This window comes from Sander lucioperca, chromosome 19 (genome assembly GCF_008315115.2).
Source record: "Sander lucioperca isolate FBNREF2018 chromosome 19, SLUC_FBN_1.2, whole genome shotgun sequence".
Lineage (NCBI taxonomy): Eukaryota > Metazoa > Chordata > Actinopteri > Perciformes > Percidae > Sander > Sander lucioperca.
This window is the reverse complement of record NC_050191.1, coordinates 10521348-10545623: the sequence shown is the minus strand read 5'-3', so window position 1 is coordinate 10545623 and position 24276 is coordinate 10521348. Positions and strand designations below refer to the sequence as shown.

At 37.8% G+C, this 24276-nt stretch overlaps 1 protein-coding gene and 1 long non-coding RNA gene across 4 annotated transcripts in view; one reads left to right on the top strand and one right to left on the bottom strand.

Annotated features, from left to right (window-relative positions):
• LOC116066274 (disks large-associated protein 2) overlaps positions 1-24276 on the top strand; it is a 107658-nt gene that overhangs the window by 22429 nt on the left and 60953 nt on the right. The gene's annotated exons all lie outside the window — the stretch shown is intronic.
• The window catches only part of LOC116066283, a 64811-nt gene continuing 43770 nt past the window's right edge, over positions 3236-24276 (bottom strand). The window contains exons 3-4 of the long non-coding RNA XR_004108929.2: positions 4916-5007; positions 3236-3415 (exon numbers count right to left, since the gene is read on the bottom strand). This is a non-coding gene — a long non-coding RNA (uncharacterized LOC116066283). The remainder of the gene's footprint in view (positions 3416-4915; positions 5008-24276) is intronic.

Sequence of the window (24276 nt, the reverse complement as noted above, 5' to 3'; positions counted from 1 at the left end):
ACATTACAGGGTCCAAATTAAATATAAAAGGATACCTCAACAGGTATAAAAACTCATTCATCCCCATATCAGTAAATCTTCTAAACTCTGGCCATAAGGTATGAGGAGGAGTGGAAGGTATCTGCGCACACTTTATTGTTTGCACTTGTGTTGCACACTGTATTGTACTTATGTCTTGTGTCTGTCCATGTATGTGTTGTATAATGTATTTTTATGTGGCAGCCTTTCATCCAAGACAAATCTCCCTTGGGATGAATCTTGAATCCTGCATCTTCAACACCTCCTCTGTATACCTTGTGCTCTCCTTCAGCCTTTCACTACAGCTAGAAAGGGAACTCCAACATCCTGCAGATATGCAGGTCACCATGTTTGTCTCAGTGAACTGTTATGTGTGCACTATGGAAGGAGGTGGTGACTAAGCCTCTGCTTCTCTAACAGTGTTGCATTAAGTGCATCTCCATTCTGTTTTAGCCCAAACGGAGCCAAATATTCAATCCATCCGTTGCTATAGCAATAAAGTATCAAACACTGAAACTTTTTCTGCCTTTAAACTGTATGAAGATGGTCTGATACCTTGTTTATTACCATGAAGATGGAGTCTTGAAATAGGAGATGGATGACAACTGAAAAGGGCCTTGAACTTGAGGGGCTGACAAGTATCCCAGCATGCATTTCACATCAACCAGAGGTGATGGCGGTTGATATCAGACTCACAACAACTGATATAATTTTTTACAGCTGTGATAATGTGTCACCAAACTGAGATTTTAGTTTTTTTTAGACAGGAAATTAACTGTTTAGATTTGGAATAAGTTATATAATTATAATTATATTATAGTTATATAATTATAATTATATTATAGTTATAATTATAAAAATAATAGTACTTTAAAACTAGCTACAACAAGATATGGGGACCTGCTAGTTGGGCTAGACCAGCCAGTCAAGGCGTCCATGATCCTGGGGAGAACAGGCAGTTATGTCTCATCAGCATAGCATTTTAAACATTAGATATAATTACTTTTGAAAGATACACTTCGGTCTCAGGGTTGAACAGCTAATATGTCATTTGGCTTAAGGTAAAATTAAAGTTTTTGTTATTTTATTGGTTAGCTGTACAATAGCACCTCAGTGTACTTTTGGCACCTTGTAGGTACAGATCTTTCCATTCTTAAATACGAATGAATAAATTAATCAACAGGAAATTATTTGGCAACATATCATCATTTCATAGTCATTTTTTAAGCAAAAAACATCCTCACATTTGAGAAGTTGGAACCAGAGAATGTTTCTCCCTGGACTTTTACTTGGACTTTGGTTTGACAAAACAAGACATTTAAAGACATCACTATTTTCTGATGTTTAAGAGACCAAACAATTAATCGAATTATTGAGAAAATTATTCGTAGATTAATCAATGATTAAAATAATAGTTTGTTGCAGCCCTAGTTATGACCCCCAAGTTCAACCTGCCAAGTTTTAACAAAAAAGGATGCAACAAAAACCAAAAAATATATTTTCTCATGGAAACCTTTTTATGACAGTCATCTTCTCTGCTGAGTGAGTAATGATAGGCCATCATCTCGCCACCATCTGCTGCTCTGGTGCCAGTGTGTGCGAGAGACTGGCTGGGACCTTGGGGGGAGGCTGGGCCTGTCTACGTGACATGGGCTATTGCTGCCAGCTGTCCATTAGTTCTGCTGAAACACTGTTTGATGAGTCAGTGGTGTCTTGCCTATGCTGCATCTACTGTAGATTTGGCTACTAGATTGGCTATCATGGTGCATTTTCGTTGCTAAAAACCATTTCAAGTGATCTCTGCCTCATTTGGCCGTGTGCGGCACAGAGAACAAGAGATGGAGCAGATTAGCTATGATATTGGAAAAGCATGGTTGATGACTCAGTCCTCTGAGTCTCCAGTAGACTTTTAAAATGTAGCCATTTTCAATGTGACAGCAGTTAAGTCTTACATTTTTGTCACTGTCATGTTAGGAGGAGCTGTGCTGGTTTCCAAACTAAAAGTAGAGCCTTCCACATATCCATTTTTCATTTCTCTCACACACCAAAGCCAAAAACCCTAATTTCAAACTGCCGCGATAGTTGAACAAGTTACACTGCAGATAGGTAGTATGAGGGGCTCCATGTCTCATTGCTACATTTTGAAGTAATGAAGCTACCCTCCTACCGCCAGTTCGGCTCTTCAAGTGACACATAACATTGCACTGATTGATTGATTCATGTCACATTGTGTTTATACAGGTTAAGCTGATGGGTCACACAAGGATTCTGCCTTGACGCACTGGAGGTGCAAATTAAGTCGTGAATGAAAAGATGGACAGTTTAGAGGTACATTAACTTATCTTGCTACCTCGATTAGACCAGTGAGTAGTCTCTCCAAGATTTGGCGATGTCGCAACAATTCACGCGAATTCAACCAATCACAACAACTGTTTGACAAATTTGACCAATAACTGGAGTTTCCCGCGACTTCAACCAATCCCAGCAGTCCCATGTGCCAGACTTTGTATCACTATGTGACTCTAAGAGCCACTGACCAAGCGGGAGTGAGAACGGGTTGACATAACACACGTACGTCACCAAATTAATTTCCTTGTTTCTGATATGAAGACGAGACGTATGTGACTCGAACATCTCACTGTCCTGCCAACCTGTATACATTTTATTTTTATCAATGTACGCTGTAACGTTTTTTCACTCTAAAGTTGCTGAAAGCTGCTGCTGTTTCAATCCTGTCGGCTCTCTGCAGCGGGCGGGGCTGCTGCTCAGTTCCCCCCGTGACTGACACACAAACACACATGGTGGATGCAGGAAAACCGGAGACGTACAAGATGACCTAATTTGAGGACAGCTACGCTCGTTATTGTATGTGCAATGATAAGTTAAAGTCCAATAAATATTTTATCAAACCGTATGAATGTGTCCCAGGCCAGGATAGGAAATTAACTAACAATGTAAAGATCCACAAGCCACTGACAGATATGTTCAAATTTGATTCATTCAATAAATTATTATTTTTTGTCTTAAATCCACCAGCCATTTTCATATTATACCAACATTTGCAGCATCCTGAGCCTTTTTGGTAAGGTTACTGGGAAAATTCAGGCCAGAGTAATTTTATTCTCCCCAAAACAAGTTTCCTTTTTATTTTACACAAAAAAATTGCAACTTTTTTTTGCAACTTTCACTGTCTCTCGCAACTTCATTGCAACAAAAATACAAAAGACATTGCAACTTTTATTGCAATTTTTTACAAACGCTCCCGCAAAATCAGGCATTTTGGGCTGCAAAATCCTGGAGGGACTGAGTGAGAATTGAGGCAGCACTGGCAGAACATCACTCCTCCTGAGTAGTCTCTACAAAAGCCTCTCCCTCCAACCCTTCTCCCACTGTCTTCCTGTGCTTGACACAATAAAGTCAAGTCACATTTGCACAATAAAGGTGAGTAAGGTAGCTAATTACAGCAGAGATACGACAGAAACAACCACTGAAGATAACATATCACCAGGAATAATAAAACTGCTTTGACAGTCGCTTTTGCTTGAATTATGTGGTCACTTAGTCATGCTGGTTTTTAGCTTCCCTCCCAAATGGTAGAAATCGTGTCATGAGAGATGCTATTTGCTTTTGATCACTACCACATGTGTGTGGTTGTGTATTTTCGCAGTGAGCGTACAGTACAGGCTCTATGTACAGTCTGTACATGTGTGTGGGTGGCTGTGTGTGTGTTTTGATTTATTTACAAAAGTTTCACATTACACAGTGCTCAAAGGCACATTTTATACCATAGAGGCAGATACACATATTGCTGTATTGATATTCCAGGGCCAGGCCCACACAAACAGTTACATGTCATCCCTTTCCACTTCTCCTCCTCTCCCTTTATTCTCCTCACTGTAATGTCTAATATAGCAGAAACAATTGGTGTCACCTTAGCAAACAGCTGCAGTACATCAACAGTGATTTCATAGTGCTGTGTGTAATCCCGGTGTCCATCGCTGCTGTCTATGAGCTTCCACTGTGTCTATTTTTCCCTTCTCGGAGGGAGAGCAGGGCTGCTCAGCTGACAGCCGAGGTCATCGCCCTTGTTTTTATCTAGGCTGGTGCTGTGACAGGCTTGTACTTTCAAAATCCTGAAGACGAGGCCTGGCAGAATAACTTACAGCGAGAGCAAAAAGACACACACACCGCTGGGTTGTCCTTTGATATACCGGCAATCAAATCCCAACCTTTAAATCCAAAGGAGATGCTGTTGGGTGTTTGGAGAAAATATGGAATGCTTAGTTCCTGACAAATCCTAATGCCAGGGTGGAGAGCACGCATGAAATGTGGATGTCAAAAGTTAAAGGTGTTGTAGGAAAAAATGAAGATATGATGTACAGTGAGGTGTGTTTGATCATAAATGTCTTTGTCACCCTTTATGGTGCATTTAGTACGTTCTTATGGCTCATTAATGTGCGGCTCAGTGAACAGCGCAGCAGCAGCAGCAGCAGCAGTTTGCATGAGGTTTAATTATAAAGGCAGAACAGCATAATCTGTGAAGATGACTGATTTAGACATGTATGTCCTCTTGCTGGATATATTTGGTATTTGCTTTGGTATAAGATGTAAAATTTACAGTTCATGTAATTGCTCTAATACGCTTTGAGTTGTATTTATTTCTTTCACTCTCTTTAATATGGGTGCTTCATTCTCCTCTGAGAATAAGTGCAAAGTTGTAAGTGAGTCCTACCTTGCAAACCGTCTCACACTGACATATCTAGTGTTGCCTGGCAACCACTTAGCATTTTTGTGAAAGATACTCTCATTCCCGTATATTTAAAAAAAGGCATGGTGAAGGCTAAGTTTCTTGAACTCCTACTGTGGGTGTTTGAAAACTGAATACATATATTCTCACCAAACACCAGGAGGAGTATCACAGTCCTATTCTTGATCCAACTTCCCTGCCACAACATTTCCAAGAAGGCTGCAAACTTTTCTTCTCATTGGCTGCAGAGAAAAAGCAAAAGTACAGCAAGACATTACACACAGTTAGAGTTACATATACACTTTTCATATGAGTTCAACAGGCTGCAATGCCTTGAGGGGGGATTGAGAATGGAGTGTATAGTTAAATGGAATCAAATGGATGCTGTGTAAACTGAAAGGTCAGTTGCTGTCCTGGCTTGCAATGTTGTTTTTTAAAGTGCCTGTTGCAATCGCTGCAGATTAAAACACAGGATTCATGTTTTCTGTCTTAAGTATGCAGAAAGCACAGAGCACAAATATATTTTACTCTATGCAGTTATTACATCCAGACATTGTAGTTGTGACAAAATAAATAATGTAATAACTGCCTAAAATGACTTCAGAATTACATTTTAAATAACATTTAATGTAAATGCAAAACAATCTCACAAAGTGTTTACCTTATCCTGACAGACATTTTTGTAGTGCAATCTTCTGACATATACACTGACTGGTTAGTGTAAACAATAATCCTGTATTTAAAAAAGCAGGTTAAACAATTCACAAATTATTGTTCTTTTAAAAAAGTAGCATCTCTTTATTGATTTAATCTTACATGTTATGGAAATAACAAGTAATTCAGAAATCATCACAGCAAACTGTTTTAACTCAAGTATTTAGGATACATAGTTTTATTATATTCAGCTGAATTATTATTTGACTATTTCATATAATCATAAAAGTCAGAACCCCAAAAGTATTCTTACTGTGGATAACATATGGATGCCATATTGATAACTTCATTATGTGTCATGAGGAAAATTTGCAAGAAGTCACCATCACAGCCAAATGACATGTTAATGGATTCAGAACAGCAGCTGATCAGCCTGTAACTGCAATTATCTCCACATCCTGCTTTTACTTTCATTGGCAGCCTGTCTCCATAGTGTGCTAACTGTGAGACAGACAAATGAGAACAAGTTAAAGACTCAAACTATCCCAAATCTCTTGAAGAGAAATTTCCAGCTTGTTGAGGAAAAACACAACAATTTAAATACAAAAATAGAGCAACTATGTTGTGAGGCTTATCTCTGGAGGAGAATAATGAAAAACAATCCTTTAATCTGAGGTTTTTGGTAGAATCTCATGCTGTTTTGAAAGATCTATTGACAGACAAGAGGAAATATATAATGTTAGCTAATATTGCTAGTTTAATTGAATTTTTGTTTTGGTTTAGGAATATGAAGCCATTATTGCAAATCACTATATATTGGTCTTGGAACATTGTGTGCAACATCCCACCTCAGTTAGCAGCTTAATTGAAAGGGCATGAAAGAAAAACAAACTTGGACTAAATTAAAGGCGGTTCCATTTTTGCAATATGTGAAAGAATTTTTTTATTTTTCCAGCGGCTCATTACATGTTGTTGCCTTTAAAACTCACTATTTCCAGGGGCATTGTTTATCTAATGATGTAATTATGAAGGAATAGTTGGCATTGCTTTGGACTTGAACCAAGAGACCAAGGTTTCTATGGCAGAGAACTAATCTGTCTTAATTATAAAACCATTAATGTTTTTTGTTTTTTTAAAGAAAATGAAAATAATCTGTTATTTCTTTTTTCTCTATCTTTCTATGTTTAGTTTCCTGTGCCGATGATTTTCATACTGCAGGTACTCTATTGTAGATTCTGTTTTATTTCTTGAGTTCTTTATCACGAATGCGTTGTAGCAAATCCACTCATCCCTACAGCAGAAGTATGTCCTTTCATGTGCGTGTGTGTGTGTGTGTGTGAATAAAAAAAAGGAAAGGATAAGTAGGGAGGACACAAGAGAAATCACTTAGTGATACTTGTCAGTAAATGAGTCAGTGTATATGCAGTCTTGAAGGCAGAGAGAGGAGATTTACCCAATTTAATGAGGACTACACTGCCTTATTATTTATGCACAAGGTGTCCAGCATCCTTGAGTAATTCTGATAAATCACTTTCCCTGCGGTATAATCAATATGTGTGGCGCACACAACACTTCAGCCCTAAACAAACCCAGATAATGCCCCAGATATGGAAGCTGTGTTATTCCTCTCAAAGCCTGATATGCACAGTATCAATAATGCATAATAAGTTACAGATTGTTTGCTTATTTTTGTAATTAAGTTAGTTCTAACCTCACACTATGGCGTCAATTAATAATTAAACAGAACATGAAAATCTAGCTGACTTAGGTCAGCATGTGAGACATGTCGGACGACGTAACATCGGGGGATTTTAAAACAATTTTCAGTTGTAATTGAACAAGAAAATGCCATGGCATCTGAGAAACTGTTTAAAGCTGCGCTTGACAACATTTTAATGTCAAAAGACATCTTATAAACCTGCAGTGTAAATGAAAAGGGGGACACCAACAGAACAGATGAACTGAAGAATGAGCAGTGAGACATGGCAGTGTAAGATCTACTGCTACTCTGTTGTGTCGTTGGCAGTTTTTGGTTCTCCTTTTTTTTTTTATAATTACACAGTTACAGGCATGACCTTTATGTGGACAGGCTACATTCTGCTTCAGAGACATTTTTGTAATCTATTTCATCTGTAAAAATAGTTCCAATAAACTGTAAATTATCCTCAGGAATCTGGACATTGTTTCTTGACAAACCCCTTGGTATTTCTTTGATGCTTTGGTCACCGCAAAATGGCATTCTGGCAATTTGCGGATCTCTAAAACCATGAATCAAACAAAAAAAAGAGATATCAATTAATCCCTTGATGACATATTTGTGGTGCCTTATATTTCGAGTGCCTTTTACCAGTGCCTTTCAACTTTAACTTTGCTGGACAACAACATTGATTCCTCTTCTGTACGCTGTGAGATAACATCAATCTTACAATTTTACAGCATATCACAAAAGATGGGATGCGAGATGGGTCTAATAAAGTCTGTGCAATACTATATGATATCAATTCTGAAGCATGTGAGATGGTGTAGTGATTGTCTGTTGAATTATAGGGCTACAATGTACAAAGAAAAAAAAGATGCAAGCAGAGACAGATTGTCAACCTGCTCTCGTGTTTTAAAAATGTAGCAAAACAATAAAGGTTTTGGCCATAGTGCTGAGGATCTTTAGTTTTAAGGAGTTTATATTACTACTGCCCATGTGTTAGAGTGTGTACTTTATTTGTGCATAAATAAATAACCAAATATGCACAAGTGCTTTAATTTAAAATATCATAGTGATCAAATACCTTGTTATTGGATAGCACAGTGCAGAATATCAGGGGCAGTCTAAAACAAAGAACAAAAAAAAAGAAAATTGTGATCAAACAAACTGAGAGCCTAACCCCCCTCTAAGAGCTTTTTTTATTTGTCACAATATATGTAACACAACTGGGAATAGTTTAATACTCTACAAGCTTTCTTTGTAAGCTTACTGAAAAGAGATTGCATTGAAAAAAAAAATCAATATTGGAAGTTGTGCTACCTCCACATTATTTTTCTTTTGCACCATTTTGGACGTATCCTATACCAAATGGTTATGGTAAAAACACTAGGGAAGGCCCGATTTTTGGCCCTGGCCGATTATAGAGCAGTTTTTTGGCAATTTGCAGATGATCTGTATCAGTATTTTATTTGCCTGATAAATGTTAATATAATAAATTAATTAATTAAAAAGTGTGCTACTTTGGCTGTCTTTGCCTGGCTTAAAGCATTTAAACAAAGTTTTGTGTTGGAGTTTGTAACATTAAAAAATCTTAATTATGACTTAAAGATATTCATTTTCACTGTAAATGCATATCGGTTCCAAATATTGGTTTCATTAACTACTAATAATCAGAATCGTTATCGGCCTTGAAAAACCAGTATCGCTCGATCCCTAAAAAACACACACACAAATTGAATTTAAAAAGAAAAGGGAATTCACATTTTGGTTCACTCTAAGGCTTTCATAAGAATCTGACATCGTTGAGCAGAAAGACTACCGGTATATACCCTTTTGATTAATTAGAAGTAACTGAACCTAATGAGCAGAGGAGCTCAAGGCTTCCTTCCTGGCTGTAGGGTTCTTGGGAAATTTGGGTGCAAACCAGCACCATACAAGGAAAGCGAGCAAAATCCTTCACATTTTGGCAGATATCAGCACTCTAGAGTCCTGCAGTATCTAGGCAATCTTTTACAGGGTAATCTTTTTTTTTTTTTTTTTTTAATAAGTCTCTGTGGAACTAATGTCCTATTTGCACAGCACCAATATAAACCTGGGACCTGAGGGATTTGTGACCATACAGTATATAGATTATTTGCAGTTTAAGTCAATTGTACATCTAATTTGTGAATCATAGGCAGTAGTGTATTCTATTGTTGAGTGCATTTTTAAGTACCAGCTTCAATTTGCGGTTTGATTAACCAAAAAGTGAAAGATGGTGTAATTGTGACCTCTCCAGGGCATCTGTGATTTTTGCTAATTTCATTAGCTGATGTGAATGCCTTTAAGGGCTGCAACTAACAATGATTTTCATTATTGATTAATCTGATGATTATTTTCCTAATTCCCTGATATATCAGTTTGTCAATAAAATGTCATAAATTAGTAAAAAGAAAACAATGACTATCACAATTTTTCCAGAGCCTACAGTGACATATTGAACATATTTATTTTATCTGACCAACAGTTCACAACCCAAAGATACTTACTTAGATGTACTATCATACAAAAACAAAGAAAATCAGCAAATACACACTCTTGAAAAGCTGGAACCAGAGACTTAAATAAGAGTATTTCTGTCAAATGTTAAATTAATTAACCAATGAATTATTTCAGCTCTAGCGCCTTTGTCTAAACACAGAAGTTGAGAGATAATTCATCAGTTACATGAATACTATTTTCAAGTGAATATAGGCTTCAGACAATCCTTTGAGATCTTTTACACCTACTTTACGGGTCTGGCACAAGCAAGACATGTCTATTAAAATCTGCATGATAAAGTACTCTATAGTTACAGTATGGTCCATTTCCCACCGTGCAATTGTCTAATGCAGTAAACCTCACAAGGGACCTCTCAGAACTGTTAACAGCTGTCTGCTCCTTCAAGTGGAATGGACAACGCTGAAGATTTAAAGAAATCACGTTGACAGTCATACAGGTGTTGCTGTAGTCAAAGGAAAAAAAGTCCAAAGGGGAGTTCCAGTATTTTCTCTCAGCACTGTCAGGTTGAGAATTCAGCGACAAAAGAAATTTCACATAACCAGAGAGATTGGCACTGGGGTTTGCAACTTGTAGTCATAATTAAAGTTCTTCTAAACCCTCATTGACCCTCATTAATTACTAAACAGGGTGTCATTAATCTGCAGTAAAATCTTCTAGAAATATTGTCAAGTGTGAGGAGACTTCAGGCTGAAACTTGAGACTAGACTTGAAAGATTTTGTGACTCAGACATATTTGAGTTGCCCTTTGAGCTAACCCTTTTTTAGGATTGGACTTTTATGTTTAGGTTGGTCTTACACAGACATATGGATTGGTATGTCATCTGGGTTTCCCGACAGTTCATAACCAAATATTTGTAACAAAATACTGATTGAAAGCTTCTTTTTGAAGTAACAAACTAGTCTGAAAAGTGGAATAGGAACCTCAAATAGCATGACCAAAGACAGTTGCCATGGTCGAACTGTAAAAAACGAAACTAAATCAAACTTATGTCACAATACTGTTTGATTGACATGTGACACCACATCAAAAATCACTCAGCATCATAGATGGACCTGAACCCAGATACCTCTTTGAAGTGTGCTCTGGACTGTAGCCTGTATTTGTATTTAGATCCCAGGTAAATTCAATCAATATCTGCCTCATACAGAGAATGCATATTTAGACCTCAGCCTGTCTTAAGATAACACTGCCAATCAATAAATGAGATTCTCTACTGGCAGGCTGTGCACAATCATGGTAAGGACTGCTGAAACTGACAGTAGCAGAGACATTTGGCTTGCTGGGCTTACGTTATAATGTAATGTTACCTTAAGGTTAGTCTCGCTTTACCAGACCTTCCTCTACAGCGCTGCGGAGGAGGGTCTGGCTAGTACACACAGCATTCTGGGATGGGAGAAAAACTTGCTCTGGCTTATTGGCATTTCTTTAAACCAATCACAATCGCATTGGGCGACGCTAAGCGCCAGACAGAGCCACGGGGCCAATGCAAAATAGCCTCAGGAAGGAACTTGTTTTGGGGGAACGTGTACGTTATAAGACTGAGATTGGACAGATAGTCTAGCTAGCTGTCTGGATTTACCCTGCAGAGATCTGAGGAGCAGTTAACCATAGTCCTCATAAATTTGACCGGAGTTTAAAATTCCAACACAAAGAAAGCGAAAGGTAACGGACATCCGGCCGAAAAGAGTGTCATCTGGCGGAATTTCTGGCGCCAACGGAGCAATCCCGGAAGTGGAACGTCGTGGATATAGACTACCTTAAGGTTAATAAGGAAGTGTACTGTAAAAAAAACAAGTATTTCGACTGAGCTCATATTTCAACCCCAAAGTAAATGTGAAACAATGAATTTACAAATCAATGAATGGATATGTGAATGATTTAACAGATTAAATTAATTAATAAAAGAAAAGTAATTGTCTTGCTGCTTGGCACAGTAAGGGTTCTGATACTGGGAGATGAAAGTTGTAGGATCTTGGTTATGTATGGCCTGAGATTTAGGTTGTGATGAACAATGACTAAAGAGAAACATGGATGTAATGTTGGTCTGTAACATCATCTATGGGTTACTGAAGGGACTTTTTGGGGTTTACCTCTTGCTGTAATCTTTTCAGCTATTGGAGTGAGTAAATGTGGCCCTGTGGCAACAAGGGTGGAGCTGATGTGGAACAATCAAACCCTGTCGAAACCTGAGAGACTTGTTAATCAACAGATAAACCCCCAAACATGGCTAACATAACATACCTACCAAAACGATTCTGTGTATATAATATATATTATGAAAATAACCCTAACCCCTACACATTACCCTTTAAGACGCACATACAAAATGTACCAAGTAGCTATTAAGTCATTAAATTCTGGTTTAAAATCAATATTGAGTTATTATTTGTGGATACATTTCTCATTGACTTCTATACAGTTTGGATCTTGCAGCGAATCAAAGAACTGAGTCCAAAGGCTACACGCTGATGTTGAATACATGTTTCTATGAGGAGATGGTGCCTCCGCTAGGTCTATAGTCTGTGATCCAGGTGAGTTTATACATGGATGTCCAGGTGTTGGCTTCCCCACCTCTTTTGTCAGGGCAATACAAACCAATCAAATGTTAAGTGTGTCTGTTGAAGTGTTTATGTGTTAATGTCTGTGCACATGTGTGTGTGTGTGTGTGTGTGTGTGTTTGACTTCATGTACATCAAGAAAAGAACGTCCATACCACAGCAAAGCATGAATAATAAATCCGGGGACCTGGTGATCGCAGGTTCCCCTCAGTGGGCTCTCTGACAGACTGTCAGTACTGTTCTGTGAGTCAAATTCAGATTCAGATTGTGCTCAATGTGTTCGGTTCTGTGAAATCCTCATTCCGATTGCTAGAATAAGAAAAATGGAAATATAGAACAAATAAATTTAAGGGGGAAATTATGACTGTCACCTGTCATGAATGACAACTTATTTTGTAAGTGGTTAAACATTTTAATAAAGACAAATACAAATATTCAATGTATTCCCATGCACAAGCTGAATGTTTTTAAATTGGACACACTAGCATTAACTGATTTTGATGAATTATAACAGCATTAAAGCATCTTCATGTAAGCCAGATCTCGCATGAAATTATTTTGGTTACAGGATTTGTTTTCATCACTACTCTCTTTTAAAGCTTTCAAGAGCTGGATCCAGTCTGCCATGTTGTCACCAGACACTTGCGTTGACGTGCATAGCAATCAGAATCAAGGAACAGATCTGTTTCAACAGAGTTAATTCATATTTACTGTGACAGACGTGTCAAACATTAATACATGACCTCCTCCTTTTATTACACTCTAACTTAACTTTCTCTTGCGTGTTAGCGAGCCAAATCTACAAAAATAGAAAGTTTTCCCAACAATGAAATTAAGGATTTGAAAATAAAACAACTATTCCGACACAACTAAAAACTAGATTTATTCCTACACTGACAAAACTGTTGCCTAATGTTATGCATCATGATATCTGATAGTCAGGCTCTACAGATGAAAATTAGCCTGGCTTCTTGACAGATTTGACTGTTGATTAGTTGGCATGCTCCCTGACAAACTCTTAAATGAAACGAAAATAAATACTCTACACAGTTTGTCATGTTAACAAATCGAAGTTATTTTTTTTGTCATTCTGTTCAGCTTCACAAAGCAGCCTTTCATTCCTGTGTCACGAAATAGGTGGTTGCCACAGCAACAAGCCTTTATCCTACTATCTCTTGAGTGTTAGACAAATGGAGTGACCTGGCCTCTCAGCAATACACTGCTGCGATATCAATGGCCTGACTGTAATTCACACTAACAAGAAGTACTAAAGTATTTTAACTAAATTAAGCCTGATTATTAGCGTGAGGGCACACATTACACACCTTTGTTTTTATTTGTGATAGCTGTGAAGGAACACACTACTACAACAAAGTATGTAAGCTATGTATGTATGTAGGCTTTCCTTTTCGGAACCGATTATGAATTTCAGTAGCCTCCTTTTATATCGTTTACCTTAACAAGCATTGCTGGATGGGGCAATCCTGCCATTTAGGTTTGCTGCCAAGTATCATCCTCTTTATATAGCTTATTGTAAGACTCATCTCATGGTAGTTTCTCTCTTCCTCTTTTTGAGCACCATGCAGGATCTTTTTATCTTTTAATTCAGCACAGCCATCAGGATAATTGCCTGTCCTCTTCATGTGCTTCACATTTGGTTAGCCATCATTAAAGCTCAACTTTTCACACTGGCTGCTTGACAATCTGGTGCAGGCTGCACAGGTATTGGGGAAGGAGTTGTTCCCACCCTACATCCTTTCCCTGTCTCTCTCTTCCTCTCTCTCTCTCTCTTGTCTCTCTCTGCTGCAGTAGGCTCAAGACAGATGGAGCAGTACATGACAAAACAGCCTAATTAAGAGAGTGGTGCACCTTAAAATTCCCACACGTGGAAACCCTCTCCAGAACTGTGACAGAACATGTTTGCAGCGAGGAAAGAAGAAAAACATGTTTTCAATTTGCATCATCCATATTTATCCTGAAAGTGCTAGGCTTTTACTGCTACCTAGAAAGCTTAGCAAAAGAGCATGTACAAATAGGCCATTAAAATGTGCGGTTTCTATGGCACATCACATGCAGTCAACACAGAATAACAACATGGAAATCCTAATGAACTACACGGCTGAATACATTTCCAAGCTGAAGATGATTTAGAGATGGATCAAAAAATGGCAAATTGTTAGACCTGCACATCAAGAGAGGTTGTAGTGTTTTCTTGACATGAAGATGAATATATACTGCTTATATGTGGGCAGCTTGAAAAACAAAAAAATGCTGCTCCTGGTTCTTTAGTTACTTGGATTTAAACAGCTGCTAGATATACCATACACCTTAGTCTTTGCCACTGAAATAAGGTATGAGTGTGGCTGAAACAATTAGTCAATTCATTAGTCAATCAACAGAAAATTAATTTACAACTATTTTAAAATTCAATTTAATTATTGAAGTCATTTGTCAGCGAAATATTTGATCGTCCATCTTCTTTGTCCTGTTTGAAGATGTCCCCTCTGGCTTTGTAATATTGAGATATGCATATTTTCTTTTACAGACCAAAATGGTTAATCAACGATGAGTATAGTAGTATTGTTAATGCAAGTAGTAAATAGTTGCAGCCCCACATGAGTGTGCCATTAATAAAAATGTTTTATTTGCAATACTTGGTATAGCTAATTCTTAAAATTGCTTGATGTGACACGTCCCATCTGGAGCCGTTCTGCTGTTTTGTCTCACTCTAGGAAGCATTTTGCTTAATTTTAATGTTGATGCCAAAAGTCAGCAGCTCAAAAAGCTTTAAATAGCTCTGTTTTCCTTACGGCAAAATTCAGACGATTCAAACCCAACAACCTAATAATATCTTCAGTGTTTATATTTAAGGATTGGCTGTCTGCAGTTAGAAGAAAACACCAAATTGTAGTTTACACATAGTATCATCGACTATTACGCTCACAGCACTAATAACTGAGATGTTGTAAGGAAGCACTTCATGCAATGCTGCAATGGAACTTACATTTAAACACCCGCCAAGTGTATTATGCCAAGTATTCTAGGCATTAGCTACTAATGCTTGAGTCCAAATATAGTGAAGTAGTTGCATTGAAACAACCACTAAGCAGCTGCTTCGCAAGGTATATAAACTTAACTACAGAAGTACAATTTTACCAAAGACTATCTAACAATGGACAGTGAAATAACTGTAATACTTGTTTCCCTGTCACTTTGTGTCTCTGTGCCTTCTGTGTGGGAAGACTGGATGACTTTACTTAAGCATGCTGTAAATTGTCAATCGTTGTCAGTGATGATGTTGCTGCTGGAATAATTGTGAGAGGGTTACAGGGATTGTTTCACTTTTGTACTTAAGTGCTGCTATAAAGGCCAATTTGTGACACACAGTAGTGATTTCTTTGTGCAAAGGTACTCGCTGCAGGCCAGGGCAAGCTACCACGCTGATGCCTTTCCACATACTGTATATCACTTAAACAGATGCTTCTTAGTCAAGGTGTATTTATGAGATATATTGCAAGAGCATTACTTTTCTTTTGCTGTAATGAAGCCCGACAAAGTATGTGATCAAAGCAGGCATTCTTAATTAAACATCTGTTAAAACACGATGAGGATGAAGGCCTGGCTTGTGCTTAAATATTGCAGTTGTTGCAGATTTGAGGTGCAGATATCAGGATATTTTTTAGGAAGAAACTTATTTTTAATTCCGTTTCCTCATAATAAAGAAATCATCAAATAGCATGATACATTTAGGATGAGCTTTATGCATTTTCTTTTTGTACTTCTCTCTCTCTCTGTGCATCAGAAGATGTTACACCACCTTTAATGTAATAACTGGAGATTAATGGCTCGATGTATTGCATTATCATGAAAACAATATTACAGTCAGCCTTACCAAATTGTATTAGTCAATAGTATTAATTACAGGTTTCTGCACATTTAGAAATACATTCATTTATATAGTATTACATTTATACTAATTATTACCTTACATTATGTTTGTTTGTATCTTGCTGTAAGTTATAACTGTACATTATATAAAATTGTGTTTCAATCAATTTAGAACAATAATGGCAGACTACCAATGTTAAATATTTGTAGCCATTGTTTACCATCAGTTTGGCTACGTTCACACTGCAAGTCTTAATGCTTAATTCTGTGTGTTCTAAGTGTGAACTGTTTGTGGCTTCGAACCGACCCACATGCGCAAAAGAATCAGACGCAGCACGCTGTTGCACTAAAGTTAGGGAGGTTATGGAGGAAGTAAGCATTTTCGCTTTAATTTCAAAATGTTTGTGTAATGGCAGCCGTAACATTAATGAGCAGGTGCTGAGGAAGAGAAGAATAAAGAGGAAGAGAGCCAAATTGGCTATTTTGGCCTTTTGCGGGGTTATGACTGCAAATTCACTACAGAGGTCTATGTGGATGCAGAGACGAAGCCAGGAATACCTTCACAGAGACGCAGTTTATTCAAAACTTTCGGATGTCATGGGCAACTTTTGATTATCTCTGTCAGCGTCTCTCCTCAAGACTCCAACGCAGGACACTCAATTTAGGCGACCCATCTCCGTGCGGAAACCTGTCGGAGTTGGGCTGTATTGGCTGGCAACAGGGGCAGGTTACCGCACACTGGCTAACCTGTTTGGCATTGCCAAGTCCTCTGTGTGCGCTATTGACGTAAAAGTCGCATCAAATCCGCCTTGGTTGTTCACACTGCAGCCGCATTCAGGACCACATATGGAAGTGGTCTAAATCTGATTTGAAAAAATCAGATCTGGGCAAGATTTGAGTGTTCACACTACTTCTGAAGAAGTCTGAGCTAGTCAGATTTGGGCCACTTTTGCCTGCAGTCTGAACGTAGCCTTTGTTCAGCATTAGCAACACTTTTACATGTGTGAGGATAAATCTGTTATGTTATATACAATAAGTAATAAGTGAGTAATAACGATTAAGAACGGATGGTTTTGCTATAAATTATCTGATAAATTATCTCGAGGATGTTATTTTTAAACAGTGATTCATGCTCTACAGTTTAGCTGCCTGTTGCTCTGTTCTTCCCTGTGGCATTAGCTAGCTGTGCATTGGTGTGGAGGAGGAAGGCCTCATTTATTCCAAGTTATGCAACCATCTTGGGAAATGCTGGCCAGGCGCTGATTGTAGCATAGCAGCAGAGCTTTTACTTAGCAGCCAGCAGCACACTGGTTTCCCAAAGAGCCGAGCAAGCAGTGAGGCTTTCCCCTCTCTCTTTTTTTCTCTTCCGCACTAGCCCTAATCTCTCCCCCCTTAGTGTGTGGCATCTTTGTCAGGGGGGAAAAAATGTTTTACAGGCTGCATCAGGTGATGACTGAAGCACATTTAAGTAGAGAGGATGTATGTATGTTGATCATGCACCACAATAGCTGTTCCATAAGATGTGATACAGGAACTCTCTCATCAATGTTTCATGGACTTGCAATGTGAGGTCTTAAACAGCCAAGAGGGAGTATTTCCATCTATAAAACCTACTGTCATATTGAAGGAAAAGAAAAATCAACCATGACAACAAAATGAATTTTCACTCAGTGTCAGCGACAGCATTGCTTGTCACCTTCATAAAAAGGTTTTGTAAAATATTTCACTTTTGCATACGGTGTATCAAGCTACAGTTTGATTAACATTCACATCATGGCTGCATGTAATCTTCTAAACTGTAAATGTAATCTTCTTAAATGTTCCCCTCACCCTAAACTGGAAACAAGCTTGCTTGCTTGCTTTTCTCAAAAGCCTTTCAGGAGCTTAAAAAGAAGTTCGATTCTCCCCCCTCTGAACTCCATCAATCTCTTCTACTCCACGTCTCTCTTTTTTCCCCTTCACTTGATATTAGCTCTCCTTTCATACTGTAAGAGTACAATGTCAGTTGATGCACATGTTCTCAAAGATGTGCTATTGTGTATTTTCTTTTAACCTATTTGTATTCAAGCACAACTGCTCTTTTCCACAAATGGCCTGCTTTGCATTCCCACACTCACACCTGGAAGCTGCCAAATACAACAATCTGTAGGCCTCTGTAGGAAAAGTTTGGGGTTAAATGGTTGCTCAAAGGCAGACCATGTGGTGGTGATGACAGAGCAGCAAGTGTTGCTCTTTCAACTCCCAGCCCTACTTATTCTTCCATGGTTTGATCTGCCGCTACTGCAGATTTATAATCAGTACAGAAATGTGTTCAAAACTACAGGCTGCAGCACTCTCCTAGTGACTGAAACGCAGAGATGGCAAAAGTACTCACTTCCCGTACTCAAGTAGAAGTACAGATACTTGTGTTAAAAAATACTCTGGTAAAAGTAGAATAACTGATTTAACTTCTTTACTCAAGTAAAAGTAAGAAAGTACAGGCTTGGAAATTTACTTGGAGTATAAAAGTAAAAGTAGCCTTGCGAATGACAACCAGATATGAATTCAATTGTGATTCTGTGAGAATTCAAACATGAGTCCTCTAACTTACGTCTGAGAGGTTTGAGACATTAACATTAACATTAGCCCAAAATAAAGTTGATTTGAGACCAAGTAGACCAAGTAACGTTAACGTTAACTTAAGTGGTCTCGAAAACAAGAACGGCCTTGAGTAACATTAACATTACTACAGTACTGTTACACTAAATCAAGTCACTGAATTCGTTTTTAATATAAAGCTATACATGTATATATTGTATCAGCTAGTATTAGATTATTTTCAAATAAACTGAACGCTCGCTAACCTAATGTTACTTGGGCTACTTAAGTAAATGCTAGCGAACCAAGGCATCGTCATTGCTAGCAGGAGAATAAATGTAACTGACCATTAACGTAAACTTAATAAAGTTACTGAAACAAACAACAAATAGCTTTTGATAACAACAAAAAGATGCAGTTACCTCTATGTGTTTTTTCAAATTTGATGGTGAATTCTTGAAAGCCAGGAGTTCGTTGTGTTTCGGTCAGCACAATTTGCAGCACATTATAACAACGTGTACTCCCATCCAATTAGATTGAATTCAGTTTTGATGACGCGAAAAATAATAATGGTAACTCCACTGAAATTATTTGAAACTAAAGTAACAAGCCAATTTTGTAAAATGTAAGGAGTAGAAAGTACCGATATTCGTGTGTTAAAAATGTAAGGAGTAAAAGTAAAAAGTTGGCACAAAAATAAATAGTAAAGTAAAAATATCTGAAAAATCTACTTGAGTACAGTAACAAAGTATTTGTACTTTGTTACTTCCCATCTCTGCTGAAATGGGTGCTATTGTAGAATCAGAAGTAACATGGAAGTCTGTTCAAATAAGCACTTAAAACACTCCATGGTTCACCTCAGGCGGATGAGCTGGAGGCTAAAGGTGCTCCACAGTTGCATCAGCTAGGGAGAGTAGGCGGTATTGTCCAAGATAAAGCTGAGGAACTCATCCTCCCCTCTACCCTGCCTGCAGGGCATCCAGACTCAGCCCTGTGACACAGCTAGTTACAGCTATTTGTTGAGCCTGCCGGCACCCCCTGCATTGATGTCACCTCCCCCGCACACAGAGAACAGTGCACTGGGCACTATCTGTAGAAGTTGCAGAGCAGTCTGTTGCAAATATTGGATGACACAAGACTCTTCGGGCAGATAGTCAGTGTGTGTTTGTGTTGCCATACTGGATCAAGTTGTTATATGATATGAACTCTCGTAGCTTGAATGCACCACCCTCACATCCTCACTATGGATTGGTGGCAGGTGTCACTGACCTCCTGCTCTGCCGTGTTATCTGCCACAGGCTACTAAATGGAGTTTTAAAGAGGGGCTCACATGAATATTAGTTTTAACACAATGGTGAACATTTTTGTTCTACAATGCAGAGACATAAAACTACAGAGAGTTGACAGCTCAACTCAGGCTCATTCACATTCACCTCAGGGATGAAATAGCTCCCAGAGGATAAAGTTATACAAAAATGTTGCCAGAATGTTCTCAGGTAAAAGACATCAATCAATTTGCCAAGCCTGGACAAAGCCTGAAGATCTTGAAGTGTTGCTCTGCATTTATTGGGAGCTATGGATCTTTTGTCTGGTTTGTGTCTTTAGTTTGAGTTTATTAATAAGCACCTGTAAAAGTACTTTGGATGTGCTCATCTTCTATATTTAGCTTCACAGGTTGCCCTTTTCATTGACCGTGTGAAAACACAGAGAGACAAACTTGCCATAACAATAGTACACATATACAACCAAACCCCATATTTTGTTGATTGTTGGTGAAAGAAACCCCAATGTTTTACATTTTTTGTTAGCCCTGATATTACCCCATCAAATTAACCCATCAAAATTGGGTTCATGAGACAAGGTTGTCACAAAACCAATGCTTTAATTTTAATATTACCACATATATGTGATACTAAAGATAAGACATAAAGTTTCATTTTAGCAACAGTAACCCCGGAGTAGCTGGATATATCTGTGGACTTCAGGAGGGGTAATGCTAAAGTGATCGTAGATAATTACACTGCTGCCATAATCTACATCTGCTTAATGATTGTTTCATCTACTGAAATTTTTTAGCACCTTCTTGGTAGTTTATTTGCTTCCTTTTGTCTCTCTCTGGAAAATTATTTATGTCAAATTAACTCTACTCAAAATGAATTGGTTGATAGCTAAAGAGACCAATCTGGGTTGAAAGATTAGTCTCTAAACAGCTGATTATGGGGTAATCAAACCACCTCAAGAGAGTTTATGTAATCAGAATGCTGGGGTGATTGTAGAGAGAAAATGCAGATGAGGCTGTCAGTGATACAGACACCACTCAGTGGGAGCAAATGTTTTGTGTCTTCTACTTCATTATTTCACAATATTCATGTTGCCATGTAGCGGTAAATGATTGCTGGATTTGTCTGTTTCCGACTGATATAAACCCCCTGTTTATATCAGTAACGCCTGTGTAACGTGAGCGTCTTCACAATATAGTTCAGGCTAAGAGAGAGAATGGTGTGGAAAAGATTCTGATGCAACTATTGGCTTTTTGCAGAGTTAAAAATTAACTTTTTCGTCCACCAGCCAAATGGCTAATGAACGTTCAAATGCTCAATAGATTACCATTGTTTTTTTGGCTGGTGAGTGAAGCAAATCAACCAACATTTGGCTGGTGGATAGTGCTAATTTTGAACCCTGGCTATTTGTAAGACTAGTGGAGATAGATAAGCAGGCCATGGCATTCAGATGAAACTGCAGATGAAGACTGCAAAGAGTCGCTTCAACAACAAATTTCAAGCTGTAACCCAGTAACATCTACAGTAGAACCGCCTGAACGATTACATTTAGAGGTAGAAAAAACATATTGTCTTGAGAGAAAAAGTAATGGCTCTCAGACAGCTATTAAATATTAAGACCTTCCTCTAACTGGAAAACCAGATTTAAAGCTGATGTCTTTAATGTCTTACTGAAATGTGAATCATCAAAATTGCACAGCTTAATTCAGCCAGATAATGCAAAATGCTATACATAAAATGTTTGGTAGTCCACTTTGTACTGGGTTCCTTCCTCACTGTATAGGTGAAACTGCATTTGAACTTTGAACAATATGTTGATGGATGCTCAGCTGATCTGGTGAATGCAGCCTATATTGTATGTTTCCACAATCATACTGACACGTGTGTTTGGAAGTACATGTTTGGATTACATTACACTGTAGATAACAGAGCATGGCATGTGTATGCATGTACACACACACACACACACACACACACACATTCTATCTCTGTGTGCATTCATTGCTATTGTTAGCTTTAATTTGACACATTTTGTTGCCTCAGCAACCATCGATGTCATCTATTATAATGCAGTGAATTTGAGTGAGAGGGGACCTAGAGAGACAACAGAGAGCTATGGTGGTGGAAATGAGAGGAAGACAGAAGGATGGTACTATATTCACTGTACAGTGATTATTGCAATTAAACTCTACAACACTACATCTCCTGCTTCCTATAGTCACACACAGTGTTTTAATATTGACCCAAAAATGTACAACGTCGCTTAATATTAAAGACAGAAATAAAATGTGAAAATGAATCACATAGGTGGCTGATTACACCCTCTAATGAATAGTGGGTTTCAATGTATTCTACTGTAGTTAAACCAAACCTTGAAGCAAGGCAAGGACATACATCAAATTTAAACAATAATTACATCTACTCAGGGATGTTGTAAAAACCTCCAGCACAACAAATCCCACTGAGGGAGGATTTTAAGGGTTAGTAAAGTGTTTCCCAACTTGTATTCATTTTAAAGGCAGGCAAATGTAAGTCTGGGTATCCGTGGGTGAGAGACATTTTAATTCTGAAATCCATAGTAGAAGACAAATTATAGTAATAAATTAAATGTGCAATTAGATCTGGGTGGGTTATGTGTCTGCAAGCTTGTGCTTAAATTCATCATTCATTTAAATTCTAATGCAGCACAATTTGTAATGGTGCACCAAACAGCAGAGAGCAGCCCATATGACAAATCAAGCTCAAGTGTCTGTATCACATTACATACTGTATGTGTCTTTTCTCTCTCCTTTTTAAGACTGGGATCCACCCAAACAACCTTGAAAATCCTATTACAGTTCCTAGGTTTTCAGCAGTGGTTGTCATGACAACTGTGCATTTTATTTCTGGCTCCTTTGAAATGGTGTGTGAGATCAGAGATCCCAAATGTTATGTAAGACGATGTGCACTGTTCCAGACTGGGGTTTCCTGCTGCAGAGAACTTAAAGTAATTAATTACAGGGGAATGACAGATACTCAAGGCACTTTGTCTCCCCGTTTACCTTACAGCTCTTAACACATACTGGTAAGATGTAGACTGTAATTGTTATGCAGAAAGCTAAGCAGGATGACAGATGATTTTAATAATGCTGCTCATTTTGACACATTTTGCTGAAAACTGATGTCTATCTTCTTGAATCTCCATAGGACACAGAAGAACAAAAATAATGATCAAGATTTGTGCATCAGTCAGAGATGGGGAAAGAATGGAGAATAATAATAAATATTGGTAGTGCCTTTGACATTGGTAAATTTATAATAAACAGGGCTGAGGAATAATGAACAAATGGGATTGCAGGACAAACTGTGGCATCAAGATAGGATTTAAATAAGTAGCTAACCACTTATTGGATAAGGGCATTTTATTATTATTCTTTACACTTCACTACACAATTTCAGTATCATGTAATTTAGAAGAAACTTTTTTTCTTCAAATTGTAAACCTCCCAGTTTTTAAGCCACTACCAAGAGACAGGTTTGTGTGGTTAATGTCACAAATACAATATATGCAGTGCTAACTTCAATAAATCTGGAAATGTAAACCAAAGACAGATTTTGGACATTTTGCTTGAATGATAAATCGATAGAGCTTACTCATTCATTAACAAGTTTCATTATCACTGAGGTATCACCAGCTGCAGAACTGATCTTATTGACTCACAGTATCTCTCAGTTCCTAATTATAAAACTCCTTTGTTGCACGCAGACAATGTGCCCTCAAAGCTTTGTAACTACAAGTGCTGGTCTGTTGTTCATTTACCACAGATTATAGTGCCCACATTATTAATCAGAGAAATTGGAGAAGTGTACTCCCATTCTGTAGAACTATACAGTCTCCATGTTTAAAGGCAATACAATCAGAAATGATGCTATCATAATATGGTGAGTGGAATGAATGAAAGGGAATTGTCTTGATATTAGTGCAGGCATTTGACATATATGTTTTTATTTTATGTTCTTTATCCTTTGTCATTTCGCTACCTCAGAATAATAAGGTTCTATCTGCGTTCAGATCAGTTTTGAGATATTGAGGTTTAAAGTTTTAGCATTGCAAATAGCAAAACTGACAAATGGAGCACATTTCTTTATAGCACCAGAGTTACATACACCATGAATGTATTCTACATCTGAGATATTAAAATTCTACATGAATTGTAAATTAGGGGTTTTGAAACAGGTCAATTATAGATAGAACCTTTCAGTTCTAAAAACTAACAGCAGCCTTGGAATTATAAGGTTCTATCTTCAAAAACAGAAAAAGGAACAATGATTAT